The following is a 26,424-nucleotide window of genomic DNA, read 5'->3' as shown; positions in this document are numbered from 1 at the left end:
TCAGTAACCAGGAAGTGATCTAACCAGTTGCCTGAGCGAGAATGAATTATGTTTGTTATCCCAAGAGGGCTTGTATATTTTCCACTGTAATAAGACATTATTTCTTTTCCTTTTACTTAAGAAAACACAGAATGGAAGGATTTTAACATCATTCTACTTCATTACCTTGATTGGAATAAAGATTAAATCTGTCTTTAGATCCATTAGAATAATTGTAAGTCTAATTCTCCTTTTCCTTACCTCACCAGGGCCCCAAATCTCAAGGGTAACAGGAAATATGAACTAAAACAAAGTCTGTCTTCAAAGCTTTGAGCACCAGGTCTGCATCATGGGAAAGGAAACATTTGATAAAGGAATTAAAACAGAAATCTTAATGGATTAGGGTGGGAGAACGGAAGTTTCAGTTCTGTCTGGTTACCTTGCAAGGTCACGCTGAAATCTGTAAACTTCATTTAATCTTCAGAATTACCTTGTAGGTGTAGGAATATGATTTAGCATTTCTTTATACTTAAAAACATGGGGAGGTTCATTAAACAGAATTTAGGTTGCTTGGGAGATATCACCTGGTAAAACTGATTTAAATTTTTTTCTGAGGTCCCCCTCCAGACTTAGAATTTTATCTGCATATCTCTTATTAACACAGCAACAACTGATTCATGAAGCACAGTCTTTGAACACTTCCATAAACGAGTCAAACACATTGACATATGTACTAATGACATTTACAATGAAATTCAGTATATGAGAGCAGAGTAATTTCACTAACATAGAGGAAATATTTTAATATTATGCTGATATTAAGAAGCAAAAGAAATAAGAGCCTTTTAAGGGTATCCATGTGTGTATTCAAAGCCATAAATGCATTTGCAATCTTTAAAACTGCTCCAAAAATATCACATTAAACACCGTAAGTGTATACAGTTTTTATTTGGCAATTTAAAAATTTAATGAATTAAAAAAAAACTGCTTCCGTTTTCACAAGTTATGGATTTTGTTTTTCATATTTCTGTACAAGGGGGACTCGAGTTTCTTATTTGAAAATGGGAGTTCACTTGGGAATTTGGTTTTCCTGTGTTACTGCCACAGAGCACAGTGAGGGAAACATATCTCAAGTAACTCACTGAGTATTCATACACACACATTCATCTCACAATGAGCTGGACAAACTCCTGGGAACAGTGCCTGATCAGGATGGGAGATGTCAGAAACAGAGGGCCCCATTCAAGAGGCTTCAGGACCTCATGCAAAGAACACAGACTCGGTGGCAGGCAGCAGACAAAGGCTCAGAACCCTCTTCTGCCGATGGCCAGTCATGACCAGCAAGCAAGAACATCTTGCAGAGTTTTCTCTTCCCTATTCATACAATGGAGCAATAATGTTTACCTCTTAGGACATCCAGGAGCATTAACTGGGCTGGTGTCAGTTGTGCCTGGCACAGAGTGGCTATTGTAGGCAGAATAATGCCATCCCAAAGATGTCCACATTCTAATTTCTGGAACCTGCTAACATGTTTCCTTACATGGCAAAGGAGAATGATGATTGCAGATGGAATTAGGGTTACTCATTAAATGATTTTAAGAAAGGGAGTTACCATGGATCATCCAGATGAGCCTAATGGGATCACAAGGGCCATTAAATCTGGAAGCAAGAAACAAAACAGTGAGTGTCAGAGCAATGCAGAATGAGAAAGTCTTGACTGGCCACTGTTGACTTTGAAGATGGAAAAGGACCATGTGCCAACTAATGTTGGAAGCATCTAGAAGCTGGAAAAGGCAAGGAAGTGTTTCTCCCTTGGTCCAGTGAGACTGGTTTCAGACTTCTGGCCTCCAGAACTATAAAACAATAAATTTGATTTGTTTTAAACCATCAGATATATGGTAATTTTTTGCAGCAGCAATAGAAAACCAACCAAGAAAAGGACTCTTGATGGTGAACAAAGTAAGTTCCATGTGAGAATGACAAGTGGTCTCTGATGTGACTCTGTGAATGGATCTTCTTTGGCAGGTTGGACTGGATAGGAAAGGAAATCGGATTTATAAATTAAGACAGTTCTAATCCAAAAAACTCTGAACGATAAATGCTGGCGAGGTTGTGGAGAAAAAGGGACTCTCATACATTGTTGGTGGGACTGCAAAATGTTGCAGCCTCTATGGAAAATGTTATGGAGGTTCCTCAAACAATTGCAGATATATCTACCATATGACCCAGCTATCCCACTGCTGGGAATATACCCAGAGGAATGGAAATCATCAAGTCGAAGGTATACCTGTTCCGCAATGTTCATCGCAGCACTCTTTACAATAGCCAAGAGTTAGAACCAGCCCAAATGTCCATCATCGGATGAGTGGATATGGAAAATGTGGTACATCTACACAATGGAATACTACTCAGCTATAAAAACGAATGAAATACTGCCATTTGCAACAACATGGATGGACCTTGAGAGAATTATATTGAGTGAAATGAGTCAGGCACAGAAAGAGAAATACCACGTTCTCACTTATTGGTGGGAGCTAAAAATTAATATATAAATTCACACACACACACACACACACACACACACACACACACACACACACAAATAAAACCTGGGGCGGGGGGAGAAGATATAACAACCACAATTCCTTGAAGTTGATACAACAAGCAAACAGAAAGGACATTGTTGCGGGGGAGGGAGGAGAGGGAGGAGGGAGGGAGATTTTGGTGAGGGGCAACAATAATCAACCACAATGTTTATCGACAAAATAAAATTAAAAAATATATAAATAAATAAATAAAGCTGTGGAATCTAGAAAAAAAAATAAAAATAAAATAAATTAATTAATTAAGACCGTTCTTCAAGCACTTAAGTAGCAAAGAAAGGATTATGTCTTCCCAGATCACACCAACCTCCTCCAAACACATAGGCATTTCATGTAAGTTCTACTTCATAAGACATGAGATTAATCAGCTAATAAAGCTAAATGCCCTGACTTGTTGAGCACTTCCATGTACTCAGTCCTTTACAGACTTGCTGTAATATTTACAACAATCTCATGAGTTGGATAATTTAATACTGATTTTATAGATTAAAAAAAACTAAGGTTCATAGAAGTTAGGTAATTTGCCAAAACCAATACTGAAAATAAATGACAGATTGAGAGTCAAACTTGCCTCTCATCCAAAAGCCCATGGTATTCTGTGACATTCAATGTATGTGACTTTCAAGGACAGACCATTCATTGCTGAAGCAAGTATTTATTACATAGATACTATATGCCACTCACTATGTTACTGTAGTCGTAATGGTAAGCTAGAGATATATGTGTCCTGTATTCACAAATGATTAAATAAGCAATGTCATAAAATGTAATTAATGCAGTGTTGGAGGTAATGCAGGGTTATTAAGCCATATAGTAGGAGAATCTGATCCACTGATGTTACAAAGTAACTGACTACTTTCTTAAGTCAAATCTAAGACATAAAAGATGGGCAGGAGATAGTTAAGCAAAATGGACTGGGAAGAATTAGCAGACCCGGAATCAAAAAAAAGAGAACAACCTGAACAATAGTTGAGAATATATGGAATGTAATTTACAAGAGTAAGAAGTGACAAGAAATGGGGCTGAAGTGGTGGGAGTGCGAAATCAGAGAATCCCAATCTTATCCTAAAGGCAATGTAAGTGTCAACAGGGGATGACAGAATCAGATTTGCATTGTTGGTAGATTATTCTGACTGGTGTGTGAGATGGATTGGCAAGGGGTAATACAGGTAGTTACATAGCTGCCCCAGGTAGTCTACAAGGTAAGGGCGATGGGAGTAGAAAGAAAGTGTCACATTTGAGAAAAGCGTGAGGAGCAGAATTAGTAGAACTGCATGAAGGGGAAAATCTGTGTCAACAGAAAAAAGTTGCAAGAAACCAGATTTCTGGTTTAATAAATTTATACAGAGCAATGACCAGGAATAGTTTTGGAAAAAATAATAATGATTTCTTTGGGGGCAAGTAGAAGTTAACATTCCTGTAAGACTTGTAAGGAGACACATCCACTAGCAGTAAGCGAAAATCACTGGTCTTGTTTTCAAAACAGAGTTGCAACCTGAATATAGAGTTGGTTCTCATTGGTATATAGATAGTCATTAGATCCATGGAGTGGATGATACAATCTAAGAGTTTAAGTGAGGAACAGATAGGTCCAAGGACAGAGCTCCGAGAACCAGCAACCTTTAAGAAGTGAGCAGAAGAAAGGGAACCTGCAAAATAGATGAAAGGAAGAAGAATAGAGGAAATAGAAGAAATTCAGAGAGAACGTGTGACTGTTTTCTATGCTTATTTATGTCAAGTGTCTTTATACCTGCTCATCCCTTTACCTGGAATGTTCTTTCTTCCCCAATCTTCCATAAAATTCCTATTCATCTTTGAAGAGACACCTGAAAACGTGCTTCCTTTGAAGTGGTCAGAACCTCCTGCTATATGTTCAATAGCATCTTGATCTTTTTCTTCAAAGAAACATCAGAACTGTGGTAGGTTAGAAATAGCTAAATAAATACATGTCTGGTTAATGCCTTGATTCCTGTGCTATCTTCAGTGTCCTCCCTGCCGTACCTGGCACAAAGCAGAAACTCAATAAATGAAGTCCGTGTGTATCCTACGTGAATAAACAGTCATTGCTGAATGAATACTTGTTATTTTGAGGCAGTACAGAAATTAAGTGTGTATACTCTGAACCCATGTTGTCTGGGTTCTAATCCCAACTGAGCCACTTCCCAGCTATGTGATTTTGAGCTATTCCTTAACCATGTAATTATGTAAACTAAACAGAAAATCGCTTGGATTCCATCTATGAGTTGTTGAGTTTCTCCATAGGATTCCGACTCTTTATAATTTCACTCTAAAGCGTTGGTGAGTAAATGACCCCATAAATGATCATCTTTGCCCGAGAGATTTACAGTGAGGATGACATGTGATAAATGTATGTGAAAGTGTTTACACGTTATTAAAACAAAAAAATATCAGAGCTCAACTACTGCAGCATGATTACCTTTGCTGGCACCTGAAATAACCTGTGATCTATCTCTGGGTTTACTGTTGGTTTAGCTTTAATGACAACTTCATACTCTGTTGTTTAAACAACCATCTCAGACTTAGAGTGGAGCAGGTGGATTCAGTAATTGCTTAATTGTATGTGCATAATAAGGCTTGGCAGTTTCAATAATATTCACCATGATAAAAGAGTGGAGAAAGATAACTCCCCCCCCTCCAAGTAGATCTAAAAGTCTAAAATAGTGTCAACAATTACCCAATTTTGCTGACCTTGGATTGCCAGGTGCGTCTGAAAAACAGTGGATGGAGGTCCTGACTTTGGGGACACATGTCTTCTGTTTTGGATCAGAGTTTGATTATTTGGCATGATCTAGTGTTTCTCAGTATGCTCAGCTTGTTTGTCACACACAATAACAGCATACTGCTGGCATAAATACATGATGATACTGTCTTAGTATAAATATGCAGTTTGAGTCATTTATTTTTTAAAAAGAGGGCCTGAGTTACTCTATAGGCAACTAACCATATCCCTAATTGTGAATCTCCTGTGTGCAACAACATGACTACCTGAAATACTGATTGCAGGAAGAAATAAAATCTGTGACAATGGACTAATTTTATCTATGATCCCAACTCACTTCTAAGTGGCATATAAGAGCCAATGCTCCTGCCCGCCTCATTCATATGCACACAGATGTGAGGGTTTTACTGTCATCCTCCAGGCCCAGGGGAAAAAAGATATCATTGAGAAACGTTATGCTACAAGTTCAAGCACGCTACATAGGAGTCGGCAAATCTTTTCCTATAAAGTGCTGGAAAATGAATATTTTGTTTTTTCAGGCCATGCAGTGTCTGTCATAACCATTCGACTCTACCATAGCAGTGCTAAAGAGGCCATACGCAATATCTAAGCAAACGACTGCAGTTTTTTTCCAATAAAACTTTATTTACAAAAACTGGCAGTGGACCAGATTTGGCCCATGAGCTCTGGCTTGCCAATCCCTGCTTGACAGCATCATGTTACCATTTTGAATATTAACATCTTTTATAAAATATGTCTTATAACTGTGACATCCATGGATATAGAATCCTTCAGGATATATGCTTTACAAGTAGATGTGGCTGTTTTGAAATAAACCTAGAGCATGCCCAAATTTCAGTATCAAATGCTATTTCCCAGCCAACTTCCTTTACTCCAAAGTGGCACTTCATTTAAATGTGTGTCCTGACTTCAATTTAAAAATTTGTCACAGGGTGACATATTGAACTTGATTAATCTGTTTAAAAGTAAGTCAAAGAGATTTTTTTCAGTGTTGAATATTCAACTGAACAGGTAGTTTACTACAGATAATTAACTAAGTAATTTAAAATCTCTGTATCTTTTGCCTTCTCTTTTATTCTTTGCCTTCTAAATAGTAAGCAACTTGTCAATTCTTTTAGAAGATATGTATTTGAAATAGCATACAAAGTCTCTAGCAAGTATATCAGTGTCTCACTTCTCTGCCAGCAGGCAAATGTCATTGGCATTTTAACCACCTGAAATGGACAGAATATTCACTTCCTGCCTTCCCCCTTCATGAGAAATCCACTTCTTGTAAAGTCATTTAATTCTCATTAATGAAAGGAAATGACTTCATGATTTAGTGTCATTGACCCTAAGCGGTAGAAATTATCTGTGAATATCAACCAGAGCCTTCAGCTTGTTCCACGAAGTACTGTGATATCGCAGTTCCTTATGTCGATAAGGACATAAATGAAAAATAGACTTGCCTTTCTGCTAATCTGTCTTTGTCTTTGTCCTGGACATTTCGGTTGCAGTATGCTTTGAGAGAACACTGGAAATTTTGAAAGGGAAAAGTATCCATCGGAAGGGTTGAGAAGAGGAAGTTAAACACAAAATAAGGAGCACTGAGAAGAGGTTGGGTCTACCTACTGCCTCGTGCCAAGGATTCTTAGAACATAGTGATAGGATCATTTTCACAGTTATTCCCAACATGATTAAAAACATAAGTGTCCATTTCAAGAGGTTTTTCTCCTTCAGGAAATTAGAGAACGATAGTAATAGGAAGGCGACTTCTCTCTCCTTTGCACACAGGTCAGGCATGACTGGAGACAGATGCAAGCTAGGCTTTTTTTCATGATGGTTTTCAGGAAATCCAGCGCAGGATCTTCTTCTGCTTGAGCTGTAACCCAACACGGTGATGCGGGTTCTCTGACCTACCTTGGTGCAGAGCAGCTATGGCTTCCGTCTATCGAACTTGACCCTGGTTAAGAATCTGCCTTCCCTTAAAGGTCCAAGCAGTCAGGAGTAGACAGTGTCTGCACCATTTTCTAAACTCCTAGGTGATGTGTAATAAAATATGTAATTGTTTCACCACCCTTCTAGAAGAACCCTCACTTTTTGATCTGGGTCACAAACCCAACTGAGCCCGGATACATTTATGGTAGATATATAAGAAGTACTTTTACAGTACTTAGAAAAGAATCACACAAGACAATCCCTGTCTTGCAGAAAACAAGAATCTGAAATTAGTCAATTACTTGAAGTTTCCTTAAGGGGAATGGGGCAGGGGGGAAAAGGAAAGCATCTTCAAATGGAAGCCTCCACATCCCCTCCCCTACTCTTTTTCTTTGTAAACTTTTTCACAGCTAATGGTGAGAACATGAACTTCCTAGAAGAAACAGAGACCTGCCTTTGCTGCAGGGCTCTGACTTCCTGTTGGCACCGGCCCCTTGGAACGCAGGTCGCATTTCTCAGTTAAATATTTTGCAGCTGCCATTGCAGCTAACCTCATACTATCTTTACATTGTGGATCATCAGGTATCTATATCTGACTGTTATGTTTCTTTGTTTTCACCTCAAATGGTGGCAGTGAAAATTGATGGCATAGATTAAAATTTTAGACTACAATCAGTTGCTACATGATTCTGATTGTTTTCAAAACAGAGTAATAACAGCCATAGGCAGCTACATAATCAGAAAATTGTAAATGAGCAGGAGGAACTGCTGGGCAAGACTTGATCATAAAATGTATGATATTTTAAAAAATAAATCAAGACTTTTCTGGCCATTTTTTTCCACTCATGGTGTTAAGCAATTTCAGCAAATACATAGATTTAATCAAATTTAATCCTGCTGCACTGTGTGGTCACTTAACTCTCAAAAACTCTTTACACAACTGCCATGAGACTAATTTTCTTCACCCAATAAATCCATTTTCACCCACCCGGCAAAACATACACTGATAAGTACAGGTGATTTTGTCCCTGGCAGAGCAATTTGGGTAACAATAAGAAAAGTAGATGTCTCAATTGCAAATTATAAATAAAGAGGCAGATCGTTCTCCAAATTTTCCAGCAAAGTAGACTATGTTACATTATAATGTGAATGGCTTGGAATAAATGCAAAAAGAAACAAACAAAACTGCAAAGATGTATCTCCTGTTCTCTTTTAACTGTGTCACCAGAGTGGCCATTATTGAAAACAACTTACTTGCTTATCTCCCTTTTTAGATTAATGTGACCTACAACCTTACTGGAGTCTCCTTTAAAAATGATTTGCGCACAGCAATGGTACCGCCTGCACCGTACTCTAGTCTTGCTTCTGACCACAGACAGGCATTATTCCCCAACAGATGGAAGATTCAGCTTATATCAGATTCTTTATTAGTGTATCTCTGGTGGACGCACAGAGATATTTTTAAAAGCAAGATAACTGTTGATGACACAATATCAGTCTGGCTGTTCTGCTCTGGAAGAATTAGTACTACAATTGAACCATAGGAAATAAGCAAGCAAGAATGGCTGTCTGCAAAACTCCCTGATCAGACATGGGTGTGCTGAATGCATTTATCTGAAAACCAGTGTTGCTTCCTTGCTCACATGGGAGGACAGATTCAAGTGATTCAGTACTTTCCTTGGACTAGAGTAGCTCTGTATGTTCCTAACTCTCCACTGGATAATCTGCAAAGATTTAACAAAGTTAGTTCTTATTTCTTTTCTGTGATGGTTAATTGTAATATTCAGATTTTTATACATACTCAATTCATTTTATATGATTCACTCTGAAATGGATAACCTCTTTTATAATAATAGGTGATTAATAACATCTGCATTTAATAGGCTCAGTAGATGTTAAGGTAAACAGAAATTAATTAATTAATTAATTAATTAATTAATTAATTTTTAATTTTATTTTGTCGATATACATTGTGGCTGATTATTGCTCCCCATCACCAAAACCTCCCTCCCTTCTCCCTCCCCCCCCAACAATGTCTTTTCTGTTTGCTTGTCGTATCAACTTCAAGTAATTGTGGTTGTTATATCTTCTTCCCCCCCCCGGTTTTGTGTGTGTGTGTGTGTGTGTGTGTGAATTTATATATTAATTTTTAGCTCCCACCAATAAGTGAGAACATGTGGTATTTCTCTTTCTGTGCCTGACTTGTTTCACTTAATATAATTCTCTCAAGGTCCATCCATGTTATTGCAAATGGCAGTATTTCATTCGTTTTTATAGCTGAGTAGTATTCCATTGTGTAGATGTACCACATTTTCCATATCCACTCTTCTGATGATGGACATTTGGGCTGGTTCCAACTCTTGGCTATTGTAAAGAGTGCTGCAATGAACATTGGGGAACAGGTATACCTTCGACTTGATGATTTCCATTCCTCTGGGTATATTCCCAACAGTGGGATAGCTGGGTCGTATGGTTGATATATCTGCAATTGTTTGAGGAACCTCCACACCATTTTCCATAGAGGCTGCACCATTTTGCAGTCCCACCAACAATGTATGAGAGTTCCTTTTTCTCCGCAACCTCGCCAGCATTTATTGTTCAGAGTCTTTTGGATTTTAACCATCCTAACTGGGGTTAGATGGTATCTCAGTGTGGTTTTGATTTGCATTTCCCGGATGCTGAGTGATGTTGAGCATTTTTTCATATGTGTGTTGGCCATTTGTATATTTTCCTTAGAGAAATGCCTACTTAGCTCTTTTGCCCATTTTTTAATTGGGTTGCTTGTTTTCTTCTTGTAAAGTTGTTTGAGTTCCTTAGAAATTAATTTATTATCCCTAATGGATTAAATGCTATGATTTTGAAGAGCAAAGTATAAACATATTTAAAGCTACCAGGAAAAAATGTGTTTTCTATAAAAGTCAATTAAAATCAAGTTGTGTTTAGACTATACTTGAACAAATCTGTGTCAAGAATTCCCAATCAATATTAAAATGGCTTCAATAAATGATGCTGGGAAAACTGGATATCCATATGTAGAAGAATGAAACTTGATTCGTACCTCTCACCATATCCCAAAATCAACTCAAAATGGATTAAAGACTTAAATATAAGACCTGAAACTTTAAAACTCCTAGATGAAAGCATAGGGAAAACACTCCAGGATGTAGGACTGGGCAAACACTTTATGAATAAGACCCCAAACGTACAGACAACAAAAGAAAAAAATGTAAAAAATGGGATTATATCAAACTAAAAAGCTTCTGCACAGCAGAGGAAACAATCAACAGAGTGAAAAGACAACTTACAGAATGGGAGAAAATGGTTGCAGAATACACATCTGACAAGAGATTAATATCCAGAATATACAAAGCTCAAACAACTTTACAGTAAAAAAAACCAAATAATCCAGTTAAAAAATGGGCAAAGGAGCTGAATAGACATTTTTCAAAGGAAGACATACAAATGGCCAAGAAGCACATGAAAAATTTTCAACATCACTCAGCATCAGGGAAATGCAAATCAAAACCACTTTGAGTTATCATCTCACCCCAGTTAGACTGACTATTATCAAAAAGTCTCAGAATAATAAATGCTGATGAAGATGTGGACAAAGGGGAACACATCTGCACTGCTGGTAAATTAGCACAGCCATTATGGAGAACACTACAGAGGTTCCTCAAACAACTACAGATAGAACTTCCAAATGATCCAGCAATCCCACTACTGTGTATATATCCAGAGGATGGGAAATAATCATGTTTAAAGGATACGTGCACTCCCGTATTTATTGCAGCTCCATGTACAACAGCTAGGTTATGGAACCAACCTAAATGTCCATCAATGGATGACCGGATAAGGGAAATGTGGTGGTATATCTACACAATGGAATACTACTCAGCCATAAAAAAAGAATGAAATTCTGCCATTCATAGCAACATGGATGAACCTGGAGAAAACTATGCTAAGTGAAAAAAACTCCAGTGCAGAAAGAGAAATACCAAATGTCCTCACTCATATGTGGGAGCTGAATCCACAAACAAACAAATAATCAATAAAGACAGAGAGAGAGAAACAACAATCACAATAATACATTGAACTTTTAGCAGGGGAGACAAGAACTGTCATAATTAGAGGTGGAAAAATGGGGGGTGGGGGTGAGTGAGGGAGGTTAATTAGAAATTGGTTAAAGGTCACAAGGAATGATTATGTATTGCAGGGATGAATAAGCTCACTATCCTTATCTGACCATCACACATCGTACGCAACTATTGAAAGTCAACTTTGTACATTTATGTATAATAAATTATCTTTAAACAAACAAACCAAAAATTAAAATGAGAAATAAGATTTCACACTGACCCTCAGCATCATTTCCTCCTGCCTCAGATAGACATTTCTTTCCCAGAGGCACACACACAAGCACACGCATGCACATATGCCCATACATAACAAGTCATACCTGCCAGTTCATATATACACATTGTTTCTGATGCTGTTGTATAGCTCTCCATAGGTTCAAACCGACTGAACATTGACATCAGCAAGGTTCTGTGTAGGGAAGACGCCCTCTAGAATAGCTAGATAATAGATTAACCTAACCTCACTTCCTCTATCACCTAATCACAGATATGTTTCAGTAAAATGCAATTAAGGATGTCCTATTACAAAGAATACCACTAATTCTTTCCTACAGCACATGTTCTAAAAATTAGATTTGAATGTTATGTGTTTACAGTTGTCTGGGTTATTGCAATTGCTTACCAAATGGAGGTATAATGGCCATTCTTTTCAGCCTCATATTTATTGTCTGCATTGCTAATGGGGAGGTATTTAAAAACTCAGGATTTAAATCCCTTCTGGTTCCTAATTGCTTTCAAAATGAAGTGCCAATTCCTGGAGTAGAGAATCCAAGGCATTTTGCACACTGATTCTCTCCAGGCTTACGCCGTGCCACAATCTCTGCTCGTTCTGCTACTTTGTGTCTTTTATGTCCTAGCAGTGCCAGGTAATTTGCAGCAACTCAAGCATGCCATGCAATATATATTGAGCACTTCCTATACACCTTGAGCTGTAGTAGACATGAGATAAATAGATAAGAAAATATAGGAAAGGATACACAATTCTTTTAAAAACTGTTTGATGTGCTCATGGTGTTTTGACACGGCCCAAAGCATAAACTATTGGACTCTTACTTTTTCGAAATGTTGCTTCGATAGGTGTGGAAGAGATTCTTGCACCATATTCCTGGGCTTCGCACTATTACTCTCACCATCACCCCACAGTGAGGGGAAAAGGGACATTAAGGGACGGGGAAGGTTCAAAGATGCAGTGCAAAGTGGAATTAGGCACCATTTGGATTCATCTGGCACGTTTTTCTCATTGCTCCTTTCAGATAAAACCATCAGTTGATTGGAATGATTGTCTTTCCCCCTCCAGGAGTCACTTGTATCTAAAATCATCTAGATCCCAAGTTCTCTGGGTTTTTCTTAAAAGTGACAGATTGCTGAATGAATCCGACTCCAACACCTTTAGCTCCTAATTATAGGTATGTTTCAGTAAAATGCAGTTAAGGATGTCATATTACAAAGAGTATCACTAATTCTTTTCTACAGCACTTGTTTTAAAAATTAAATGTGAATGTTACATGTTTACGGTTTGGGGGGTTATTGCAATGGCTTTGCAAATGGAGATAAAATGACCATTCTTTCCACCCTCAGATTTATTCTCTGCATTATTTACAATACGATTTATTTTTCTTGAGTCCAGAATAATATTACTAAGAGTCCTCTAAGATTTCAATATTACGCGTACATTGTATTTAATATCAGTATATGATAAATTTGGGGGACAGAATTGAAATTTTCTTGGAAACTAACTCAATTTGAATAGATCTTTGGAAAAATATTTCCATTGCTTTTAATTTACTAAAGCAATATATTCTGGCAAAAAAATTCAAACAATATTTTTTTTTAAATGTAACTGAAAATAATCTAAAATAGGAATGGGGATCGGGACAGTAAAAAATTAAATATGTTTTTGTGTACCATTACTTCAAATAAAAAGGAAATTTTTAAACATCGAGGTGGACATTGTGATAAATCCTGCTTTGGTTGGGTACAGAAGAGTCATGTATAATTGTGCATGTTTTCATAATTAAGCCTTATATGGGGAGGTTGCCAAAATGCCATGAGAAAAAAAAAAAATACTTTACTGTTTGGGGGAGAGGGAAGGAGTAAAGGAATACTACAGAAAAGAGTATCTGTCAAACTGCAGCTTGAAGGCTATTTAGAAATTTACCAACAATTTGAGATGGAGGAAGCACGTTCTAGACAAACTTAACAAGTCTGTACAAAGACCCTAATATATGGAAGTGTGCCCATTTTAATGGAAAAAGAGTGATTTAGTGTCAACTAAACAACTGAGTCCCATCAAGGTCCAGATAGGATTTCTGGCATTTCCAGTTTATGGTGTTCTGGGTTTCAATGGATTCAAATGAAAAAAGTAAGACAACGAATCTTATAATAGTCAACTATATTATCAAAAGCAGTTTACAGTGTACCATGTCACGTTGGTAGGCTGAAAAATAGGTCCCAAAGATCTTAATTCCAGGAAACTGTGAATATTACCTTACGTAGTAAAAGGGATTTTACAGATGTGGTCACATGAATGATCTTGGGATCTGCAGACTGTCCTGAATTAACTGGGTGGGCCCAATGTAATCACAAGAGTTCTTATAAGAGTGAGGCAGGAAGGTCAGAAGCAGGGACATGTGAAGCTGGAAACAGAGTCTGGACTACAGTTTTTTGAAGTTGGAGGAACGAGCCACAAGTCAAGGAACGGGGTAGTGACCAGAAGCTGAGTAAGGCAAAGAAACAGATTTTCCCCTAGACTCTCTAGAGGAAATAGCTCTGCCAATACCTTGATTCTAGCCCAAAAGACCCATTTCAGACTTCTGACCTCCAAAATAGTATGATAATAAATTTGTATCGTTTTAAGCCACTCAGTTTATGGTAATTTGTGACAGCAGCAGTAGGAAACCGATACTCTCATTATATTGGATACCTCTTTTTGCTCTGGTTTGTTTGTTTTCCTATTATTGTTTTTGCTGTTGATGTCTTTCTTACAGTACTTAATTTGAGACTAGAAAGTACATGAAGAAAGTAGATGGTATAATACTGAGTCCCTTTTCTTGGGTTTCTCACTTTTGTAAAACGAGACATATCAAAGCACACCTGCAACAGGTTATGGTGATCAGTGACATAAGATCTTTGAACAGAGTAAAGGAGAATTTGGGATAGTGAGTCCTAGGGATGTAGTCTTCACTACGTTTATGATGGATAGCACAATTGTGAATAAATCATTGTTACAATGTAGATTGAAATTATCAAAACAGAACAATTGAACCATACACAGACTAGTAACTACTTTCTAATTTCTCGGGCTGAAATCCCTCTGGGAACAGTGTAAGGCAAGAGAAGGAATTGTCTAGTCATGGTCTCTCTTGAGATTAATGACTCCTAAATTTTAATTCCTTGCTAGGTGTTGGTACATTTTTCAAGATGGCAGGGAGTCAATACTCTTCAAGGTAAATTGTTCATAAGCACTAAATGTATTTGACAAATGGAGGGAAAAATAAATTTATCATCTAGGTATCATCTTTGCAACAAAACTGCATTGAAAATTACCAAGTATATTCTTACCAAAGTATCAAAAGTTTGCAGGGTCATAGCTTAACCAAACATTAGATTTCTTTACCGAAACCATTTAGACTGTGCTGCTTTAGAGGTAGCCTTGCCTACCTAGAAACTACCTAGTAGTTTGCTCAGCCTAAATAAATTGGTTTGAGAAACTAATCAAAATCTCTAGGATGATAGGATGTTTCTTTGAGAGTGGAGCAATGTAGACTTCTTCAAGCTGCTCAGCGTGCCTAAATTCTGTATCTCAATTCATGGGTTCAGCCATGAGGATTTCATAAAAGACTGACGCCCTCTGTTTTCTGTAACTTCCTGAAATCTTTCTGCTGTACCTTCCAAATTCACAATTCTAAGCCCACCCTTTCAACCTCAGGTTGCAACGCAATTTTTGTTTTAGCCAATCATGCGTTTTAGTCGCCACTTTGGCATTTCATTCATTTCTACTTACCCTGCCTTTTGGTTTATCCACACGCTTGTGCCCAAAATGAACTTACTCTTTGCTCCCTGTTTCTTAGCCATGATTAGCCAGTCAAATGTACTCTATTCCCAGTTTGGAACTCAAGCCTGGGTCAGGCCCTCAGCCCACAGTTGCTTTAGGGAGGAGATCAGATACGAGTTACACAACTATCATTAGTCAAAATTGGATGATATCTACTGGTGACATAGGTGAAAGATTAATGATTTCTCTCAAAACTCAGTATAATTAGATGAGAGAGATACTGAATCATCAGATACTTGGAAAGGAGGAAAAAGCTAGGTGGGGTAAGGATTCAGGGAAGCTAAATTGGGTTTAAAGCCTGACGCCATTAAGAAAGCCAGACTCCTCAATATGTGTGGGTGTGTCTAAAGGGAGAATGTGAAGACCTCTGGTCAGGCACAGGTTGGTCTAAGAAGTCGCATCTGGTTAGCGGTATATTACAAGTGGGTTGCAGTGTGTAGGTTAGAGCTAAAGTCAGAGAGGTTCAGCATCTCACATCCCTGCCATTAGGTATCATTAGTAAGGTCCAAAATAGCTCCAGAGGGAACATGGCTGGATAGCAAGGCAGAAATCTGGTCAGATCACCAAGGGACTATGTCAGACTAAGACTTGGCTTTGATTCAGCAGGCATGTAGATGCCCACAGCCCATGTTGGGATCCCCTGATATCAGGTGTATAGTAATATAACCCTAAATCCCTCCAGCTGGAAGACTGAAGCTGCTGTGTTCTCCCTCTCTGATTGACCACAGCTTGACAATTGTGTGAGAAATAACCTGCACAAGGGGTTTCAATGATTGCAGTTCATTAGATACGTATTCAACATTTTTAGTTAGGGTGTGGCAAAATACAAAGTCAAAATCTATGACCTGAGCTGAATGAGTAAAGGATAGTCATTGAGGAAAACTGAAAGGACCCCTTGGTCCCCTTCGAAAAAATGTATGCCTTATACTTTCTCATACATGGCAGCTCTCTGGTTTGGGACACTTTGAAACCAGGATTGGAGGTAATCCAAGGTTCAAAGTTGAGAATTTCATGAATTGCTGAGCAGGGTGTAAACCCCATTAGAGGTTGCATATTCCATGGACCTTTCAATAAAGCCTAAAAAGAAACACTAGAATCTCATTACCCTAAAGTGAAACTGGTAAAAGCCCAGAGAAAGCAAGGATCAACTGCCAGGGGAAAGTACTCAGAAGCCGGGTATAAATGAACTGTAATTAACAAGCCATGACACTGACCTGACAGAGTTTTGCTTACAGTAAGTGGAGTCTGTGTTTATCTTTCTCTAGCCATGTTTTATTTCATGATATTGGAATCAAGAAAAAGAAAAAGGAGTTTGGGAAGTGAACAAAGGAAGGAAATGTTGAGAGATTTGTGTCAATGAAAGTCAAGAGCACAGAAAGTCAAGACTGGTCAGGAATCTACATAAAGGCATAGACAGTGCAGTTGTGATTGGGATTGGAGGTGACTTCTAGTTTTTTCAGGAATTTGGTACTGGACCGCCTCATGGGGGTAAAGTCCTAGGCATCTGAATTTTAAGAAGCACCTGGAGGATCTTCCTGTACACAGGTTTCAGGACCACTAGCTTGCTGAAAAGTGAATAGAAAAATGAATAGAGGACATGTGACTGGCAAGTAGCAAAGAGCATGGGAATTTGGGAGAAAGAGAGATGATTGAAACTGGCACATACCATGTGCTCAAAGCTATTGTTCAGGAAATACATGAAAAATAATATACAATTGCGTATGTATGATCTATTTTATTTTTTAACTTATAATTCTCTGGGTGATGTAATCTCTGACTTAGGTAGAATGAGGTATTATGAAGCATAATAATTTAAAGCCAGAAGTCCTGGATTCAAGTCTTGGTTTACTGTTGATTGGCTATATGTGGTCTTGGCAAATCACCTGGCAAATCTCAAAGATGGTTATAAGAATCAAGTGAATGCATATGCAAAGCTTTAGTGAACTATCAAAAATACATACATAAAGTAATATTGGTTATGTATACTGTCACATTTCTAAGTAATAATATGTTACTTTGCAAACAACAAATATAGTCTTATAGAAATATATTTTACCAAAAAAGTAAGTAGGACTTACCTTTACTAAAAAAGGAAACTAACTAGGAGAAATTTCAGATAACAGAAAGCGCTGTAAATTCTGAACACAAGTATTTTCCTATCTTTGTACCTCTACAGAATTAAGGCAATAGCTACAACAGAAGATAATTTGAGGTACCTCAAGGTGTTCTATGCTATCTATTTTAAAGTCTGATGTAGAACATTCTACCTTCTCAGCAACTCAGATATGCAACCCCTGTGATTTCTGAAGCACTATCCAAGAGCCGATGCACTGGGTGCCCAAGAGTCTCTCTAAATAATTAAGTGTCTGTGGTCTAGCTCCAGAAAGCAAAATTATGTTCTCCAGAAAGGCATTGATTTGCCAAATCTTATTACACACTCAAGAGTTATCTACTTCACTTAACAAGTTTCCCTTTATGGAAAAGGAAAGAACATACTAATCATTTATCAGTAGATATTTGCTCAAATATCATCCCTGAAGCTGTTGCTATTGTATGCACTAACTCAGATTTTTTAAAAAGTCATTTAGTTCCATATCTAATATCCCTAGACATGGACATTTTGAGTAAGAACTTCAACCCACTGTCGGGCATTCCTCACCCCTGCCCTTTGATGGGTTGGGGTTTACCTACTAGGAACCCTTCCCAGTTCTTTTCAGCCTACTTGAGGAAAAGAGAGAAAAAAAGGTAGAATACAGAAGTCTACAGGAGAAGAATAGAGAATTGAGAAGCTGCCATGAGAGAGTACATCTTTTGATAAATTATGATAATAATAATATTAATAATAACATTTAAGTTTTATGTGCTTATATTATAGAACTATGCTGAATGATTTATATACATGCTTTTATGTATATATTCTAATAATCCTATGAGATAAAAATTAGATAGAAACCATCACTGAAAGTACGGTAACTTGTTCAAGATCTCACAGCAGTAAAGGACAGTCAGAATTTCAACTCAGATAGTCTGAGTCCATAGCAAGTATTTAGCTATTTTATTTGCTTCTTACTGCTAATTACTTGGAATTACTTACAATTTCTCCAAAAGCAGAATGTTACTCTTCCCTGTTGGTACAATTTGGCAATTAGGCAGCTGGTTCTCAAAGAAATGATAAGCCTGGTTAATCCAATAATTAAATTGTGGGCTTTCCAGGCTATGTAATGTTCTGTGGTATGTAGTGTTTTTTTTTTTTTTTTTTTTAAAGTGTGTGATTGGTGTAGTTCTACTTTTCCTGGCTGGTGAGAGAGATACAAAGCAAGGAAAGAATTTTAGTTATATGAGTAAAGCACTATTAACTATCAAGAAAATATCATTTAAATTATGATTGCCCAAGTAATACACACCAAATGTAAAATAAATTGATGGATTTACATGATATTCTTTCATTACTAGGGGTATAATTAACACATCTCATACAGAATGGGAGGGGAAAACTACCCTGAGTCTTGGCAAATTAAGGCATAAACATAATCTTGGTCATGGAGTCGCAAGAACTTGTTTCTAACTCCACCTTCACCTTTAGGCTAGTGGTGTTTGAGAATGTCATTCTTCTAGTTGTTAGAGAGGTCAGTTTTCTCCAGTCAATGGTGTTACACTAGCAACTGCTTGCATTATTCAGGGCTTTTTCATTGCAGGCACTGTGCTAAACACTTCATCTACATTACCTTGTTTTCAGCTCAACATAATCCTGTTGGGTCCATTTCACAGATTAGGAAATGTAGGCAAATGTATAGTAACTTGTCCAGCTTCACATTCCAAACAAGTCGCAGAGACAGATTCCAACTCCAGGCCTCCTGGTAGCTATGTGTCTGCACTTAAGGAGAAGGTCACAGTGCATCCAATCATGGTATAGAGTAGAGATGTGGATTAGGAGTCTGGGGATCTAGGCTTTCATCGGAACTCTGTCACCCACCAGTCAGGAAATACAAATTACCCGCCTCCCACATCCAGATGAAGACAGCAACCGCCCTACTTCTCCCACAGTCTCCTTCCATTGCATGACAGAGTTTCCCTACATGAAAGCTCTGATTAATAATCATGGCTAGACTCTGAAAAATGTTTTCAACTTAAACCAAGTGATACTAATTTTTTGGCTTTCGTCCAACACGGCTTTGGTAAATAAAGATGTGAAGGGAAAAACATTCCAGAAAAGAAAAATTCTGTAACCAAAAGTATAGAAGTATTTTGTAGGTCTTCCCCCAAAATATTGAATAAGAATCAAGTTCAATGTGTTCATTTGATAAATGACTGGCAAAGCAGTTTGGATTTAACCTGCAAGTAAAGTGAAAACACTGAAGTTTTTTTTTTATTATTATTTTTTAACTTTTATTTTGTCGATATACATTGTGGTTGATTATTGTTGCCCCTTACCAAAACCTCCCTCCCTCTTCCCTCTCCTCTCTCCCCGCAACAATGTCCTTTCTGTTTGCTTGTCGTATCAACTTCAAGTAATTGTGGTTGTTATATCTTCTCCCCCCCCGGGGGGGTTTTGTGTGTGTGTGTGTGTGTGTGTGTGTGTGTGTGTGTGTGTGTGTGAATTTATATATTAATTTTTAGCTCCCACCAATAAGTGAGAATATGTGGTATTTCTCTTTTTGTGCCTGACTCGTTTCACTTAATATAATTCTCTCAAGGCCCATCCATGTTGTTGCAAATGGCAGTATTTCATTCGTTTTTATAACTGAGTAGTATTTCATTGGAAAACACTGAAGATTTTTAACACAAGGGTTGTGTCCTATGCACTATTTTTTGGTAGTGTTGTCCAGGAAAAATTAGGAGAGGGAAAAGGTGAGGCCAGGCAGATCAATCATCAGGCTACTGTACTAGTTGAGGTATAAAGTGTTAAGGTAGAGAGAAGGCAATGAAAGAGATTGGACAGATGCAAGAAGCAATATGGGGCCCTGTCCGGATTCTGGAGGCTGAGCAACTATTGTAACAGAGAGAAAGGGAGGAAATGGACAACTTGGAGATTTGGAGCCTGAGTGGTTGGGAGAAAGAGGCCAGATGGAGAAATCCGGAGTAGACATCTCCACGAGAAAGAAACACGATGGTGGGAATCTATTGTGCAGATGGTAAAGGGGAAGTTAGATATGGAGAATCAGAGTAGTGGAGACAGCCAGATCCCAGAGAAGGCAGCATGAAGCTATCTGGGTATTGGTACATTTGACAGTGCAGCCATGAGAATAGCTGAGCTTCCAAGCCAGCCAAAGGAACAACGGGATGAGCTGTGCAGCTCAGGGCAGCTGTGTTTGGGGGATGGGAGAAGAAACAATTCAACAGGAAGCAAAAAAAAAAATGGATTCTGATTAAATAGATGAATTAACCTGAATAATAAATATGCACACATATATACCTATGTGTGTACCTATACATATGTGTGTATATATGTATGTGTGTACATATATGTGTTTATAACCAAATTCCAAAGTATCAAATAGACTCTGTACTCTTATTGTCCTTGTTAATACTCTTTTGTGTCTTAAATTCTGAACAGGGGCTACTTTCTATAGATGGACAGATTGTTAGAAATGTCTCCCATGCCCAAATGCATTTATTTTTCCAAATTAATACTTTTTCCTTATGCCTATTTTAGCATTATTCATTACATAATTTCCCTTATCATCATCTCATTTTGCTTCCAGAAACATATTCTCAAGTGCCTGGCTACGTAAGAAATCCTCTCTGTGGATGCTGCCCAGTTCTTGGTAATGTGCAGAACTGCTGAGCTGTAATGCTGCTACCAACTCTAATATTTCTAATGCCTCTTGGAATCACACCAGCATTAACCATTTATAAAATACCAACTGCCACTCAATATGTAGAAATGCAATTGCATTTCACTGCCTGCCAAAACAACAAGCTTTTCTGAGATCATTTTTCTTTTTTTGGCTTCTGGGAGACTACAATATTGAGATCCGTGACCCACTGCCAAGCGCAGGCTAGCAGTAGTTTTTTCCCTAAATGATTTTATTATATTGAGGATTTGCATCAGAACAGAATGTTCTACAGAGACTAACAGATGAATAAATATATTTTATATGGTGACCTCTCGCCCCATTTTGCCTCACAGTGTTTATGTAAAGTTTACTAATACTTAATGAGAAAATTTAAGATTTCAATAAATAGGCAAATAATGTATCTATCTTGCACTTGGAAGATGCAAAATGAGATTTGAGTAATAGATCCAAACCTCTTTCTCCCTTTTTTAAAGATTTAAACTAGAATCAAAGGTGAATAATATCACAGTGAAACGTGGTCTGCCGCAGGTCACAGAATGATACATGCTATTTCTCAGAGGCTCAGGCCATTTCTACATTATATAAAGGTGGGGTTGAGCATGGTATAGACACTTAGAGAGTCACAGGTAAGGCCAATTGAACATTTAGAGTTCTTTATCAGCCTTCAGCTAAATAGTCCCAGTCTATGGTCTCCTTAGATAGGTCTAATATTCACCTGTGCCATAGAAAAGTGTTTCAGAATAATGTCCTTTCTAGGTCTTCAATAGAAGAAAGATCTCGCTAACTCAAAGTTGTCAGTAAGGGCCTGTCATCTAAAGAATTATTATAAACTTTGAGTAAAAACAAGCAAATAAAAGCAAGCAATATTAATCATACTGGGAAAAAAGAAGCACCAATTGATTCAGGTTGCATTCTACAGCTAAAGGCCAGCGATGTAATCTTTCAATTTATTTGTTCAGTGGTAGCTGTTATGAGTCAATCGATACACAGACATATTTAGTACTCACGGAGTTGAATATGTACTAGTTTCAAGGTATACAAAACAACTCTGGCATGCTTCACATTTATATAGGAGAGGAGTAAAGGAAGGCCTTCTTTGTGGGAGAATTTGCGTGGAGTTTCAATAGACAATTAGGAGCTTATCTGGTAAAAAGTGAAAAGAAGAAATAAACTTCTAGCAAAAGGGAACAATTTGTGTAAAAGTTTAGAAATCACCTTTTGTTCAATGTATTTGTTTCTTAGCATATTAAGAGTTAGAGGATAGAAATAGGAAGAATTATGAGGGAATATCAGAGGAGCATATTAAGAAGAGAGGTTCTAATATGTTAAAGTAATTGCCCCACTCATAAAATTACTCTGCAAACACGAAGTACATTTAAGCATAGTTTCCTGAAGAACTGTGATTATTCGGAGAACACTGTCTCTTTTGCCATTGATACAATGCATGGTTTTAATAAATGCTATTAAGCCAGTTACAAAGGTACTGCAAAGGGTTCATGGAAAAATAAAAAAGATAATGTGAATCTTCTCATGACTTTTTGAAGTCTACTCGTATTTCTTCTAAGCTAATAAACTCAACCTTGAAGTTCAGCTTCAAGATCGTGACACCTGTTAGTTAAGTCAGCCTAAGCATAGTCAAGTTCATGGCATTTGCCTAAGGAAGAGCATGTACCAGAAGAAGTCTTATAGATTAGTCTCTCAATAAAAAATATATCCTTTATAATTTGACTACTTAAGATCTAAAGCTAAAAATCTGAAGGCTCTCTAGAACCCCTGACTCAGCAATCTGCCTGAGTAACTTTTGAATCAACTCATTTCGAGAGCCCTGGCGTGGCACAAGTTAGTGCTACAGAGCAGTGACAAGTCCCCTTGTCCCTCCTACTATCCATTATTTTGACAGGAAGACAATATGCTACCACATTAAAAAACTTATAATTATTAAAAAACATATTTATTAAAAATATGTGTAATATATTATATATATATATAAATTATGAAAAAAACATAATTCAGACATGACCACATGTAATTAAAATTCTAAATGAACTTTATCAAATTACCTGGGTAGGCAGAATAATGACTCATCAAAAATGCCTAAGCCCTAATAGGTCAAAAGGGGACTTCACAAATGTGAAGTTTATGTTGTTTCAAGCCGCTAAATGTGTGGTAATTTGTTATGACAGCCTTGAATACCAATACACCACCAAAATGTGTGGCAAAAAACATTATTCCATTCATATTTTAGGAAGGGGAAGGAAGGATATGATTTTTAGAAAGAGCTTCCCTGAAATGAAATGTGAGCTGGCTTTGAAAGAGGAGGCAATGTGAACCGGGTTTAGTAGGGGATAGAATTCTTCCCCAGGGGAAGTTCACGGAGAAGAATCTGAGGACAGGCCTTGAAGCAGAAGGCTTGTGTGGGGAGGAAGTTGGAATTGAACCTGGATTCGTTATGTGTTGTGGAGGGCTCCGCATTGCAAGAGGAGAAATTGGAGCTGCCAGAGGAGATTCTTCTTTCCACCCACCCTTACTGAGCAGCTATTTGGGATTCTCTGCTACCCATCATGTGCTGACATCATAACATCTTCCTGCCCTCTCACATGCCCCTTCAGCAACAACCAAAAAATAAGAATGAGCAGTTATTGAGTGATTGCTAAAAGTGAGCTCATAGACATGGAGAGTAGAATTGTGGTTTCTAGAGGCTGGCAAGGGTAGAGGGGGTAGGGAGAGGTTGGTTAATGGATACAGAATTACATCTAGATAGGAAGAATAAGCTCTAGTATTTGATAGCAGTGCTAGGTGTCTACAATTAACAATAATTTGTGGTTTAATTTTGAATGGCTTTAAGAGAGCAGTTCAAATATTCTCCTTACAATGAAATGACAAATGTTGGTGGTAATGGATATGTGAATTAGCCTGATTTGTTCATCACACAGTGTATACTCGTATCAAAATACAACCCTGTACCCCATAAATATGTACAATTATTGTGTATCAATTAGAAAATAAAATTCAAAAAATTTAAAAAATAAAGATATTTATCTTTAATTTCCCCTAAACAAAACAAAATAAATAAATAAATGTTAGATATGTTCTTAAAAAATAAAATAAATACCATTCACTGTGCTACAAGCTTTATTCATACTATGTGCTTTAATCCTTACAGCAAACCCTGCTTTTAAATAAGCAAATTGAGGCTTAGAGAGACTTGATTAGGTTGTACTAAGACACAGGGCTAACCAGGGACAAATCCAGCATTCAGATCAATACAGTGAAACTCTGGAGCCTAGAGTCTTTGCCATTTTACATAGAAGCCATCTATGACAATCAGACGTGCATTTTGTTTTCTGCACTGAGAATATTTATCAGTGTATATTTTTTTAGACATCTGTAGATACAATAAATATTATGCATGCTGACCTGTGTATAATCAACTATTTAAAAAATTAAACTGAAAAATAAGTCCAGTTATTCAGTCGGGAGAGAGGCCTATGATGACCACAGCATGATTCATCCAAAAATTGTTAAGATATTATGGCCAAAAATTCCAGCTGGCTACAAAAAAGATGATTCAAGGATCAAATATAGACCTAAGCTAATTTGCATCTGAGTCTAAAAGAATGCCTGGCATTTATGCAACTATAGAGCCTGCTATGCCTACAGTTTTATGTGAGGAGCAGCTGGGACTCCTGGCATTTAATAGGTTAATAAAAAGTCTTTTGTGTAATTCTGCTGAATTGCCTTCTTTTGCTCCCATAATTCTCCTTATATTGTCATGACCAGAGATAAACCAGACATCTGAAAAGGACTTCATTAACATCATACACCAGAGAAAGAATGAATGAATGAAAGTGTGAGTGATTGAATACTGATGCTGAGATACAGCATCTCAGTGTTGGCTAAAGCTCCCCTCAAAAGCACAGTTATTACTTTTGGTCCTTCTGCAGGCAGTGTGTCAGGTAGTGCTCTGCTAAAATCCAGAATATGAATTTAAACTTTGTAAGTTAAAACATTGAACTTTTGAGTAAGATTTAATTAAGCACACGTTAGTCGCTAGAATCATAAATGTCAGTGCATCTAAACAAGACTCATCTATCTTTATTTGAAGGCAGAATAGGATGACACATACTAGAAGAATTAAAAGGTAATGAACTAATCATTAGAATAGAATTGATTTTTAGTGACAAAAATGAACTTGCAGAAGATGAAAAGGATGTGGCTAATGATGTTTTATTGGTGGTTCATAAAAGTTATAAATAATTGCTTATGCACTTGAAAGCCAACATTCTTCCAGGAGAATAAACTTCTCTTGTTGTTTTAGTTTGATTGGATTTGATCTAAAGACTATTTTTGGTTAGGTAATATGAGTACCTATAGGAAATGTCAGATTAACCCTTTCAGCCTCATTTATGCTATTTAATTCTTTTTCTTCTGGAGGCCATCACAGTTTCTTTTGTATCCTTTTGACAGCTACATGTCATTTATATATCTATAAATCTACATATCTACATATCTAACCACACACATGATGGGGGAGTTGTTACTATAAAAAGTCATCACTGAAAAATGATGGATAAAAATCTACTTTCCACAGCTAAATAAAAGGATAACACTTAAAAACAATTTGTTAAAAAAAAAAAAAAGATTTTGATATGGCTATGAATGACAATACATGTAACTAATGGGGTATTTACTATTGCTATTATTTAGCCTCCTTATCTTGGAAGGAAGATTGAGTGGTTGTTCAAATCATAGGCTCAGGAATCAGACTCCAACAATTCCCTGTGTCATTTTATTTATGCCTTGGTTGCTTCATGTGCAAAATGCAAATACAAACAGTGACATCTCGAAAGATTCCTGAGGCAATCCAGGTTAAGATGTTTAGCACAGTGCTTAGCACATATGAAGAACTCAAATTTTAGAACTAGGCAATAAAAATTGATAGGGAAGAGGAAAGAAAGACAGCAAAGATGGGTGAGTGGGAGTGAGTGTGTGGGTGCGTGCGTGTGTGTGTGTGTGTGTGAATACGAACCTCAGAATGCTTTGAAAAAATCTTTGTAATTATGCTGGGCATTTTCTTTCAGAAGATGAGCATATTTATTAATTTTTAATCTCAGAAACCAAAGCATTAGAAAACTTATTTACCAATTTGGAATTTGAGATTTAAAATTTTATT

Source organism: Cynocephalus volans, chromosome 16 (assembly GCF_027409185.1).
Source record: "Cynocephalus volans isolate mCynVol1 chromosome 16, mCynVol1.pri, whole genome shotgun sequence".
Lineage (NCBI taxonomy): Eukaryota > Metazoa > Chordata > Mammalia > Dermoptera > Cynocephalidae > Cynocephalus > Cynocephalus volans.
Note: the sequence above shows the minus strand (reverse complement) of the source record.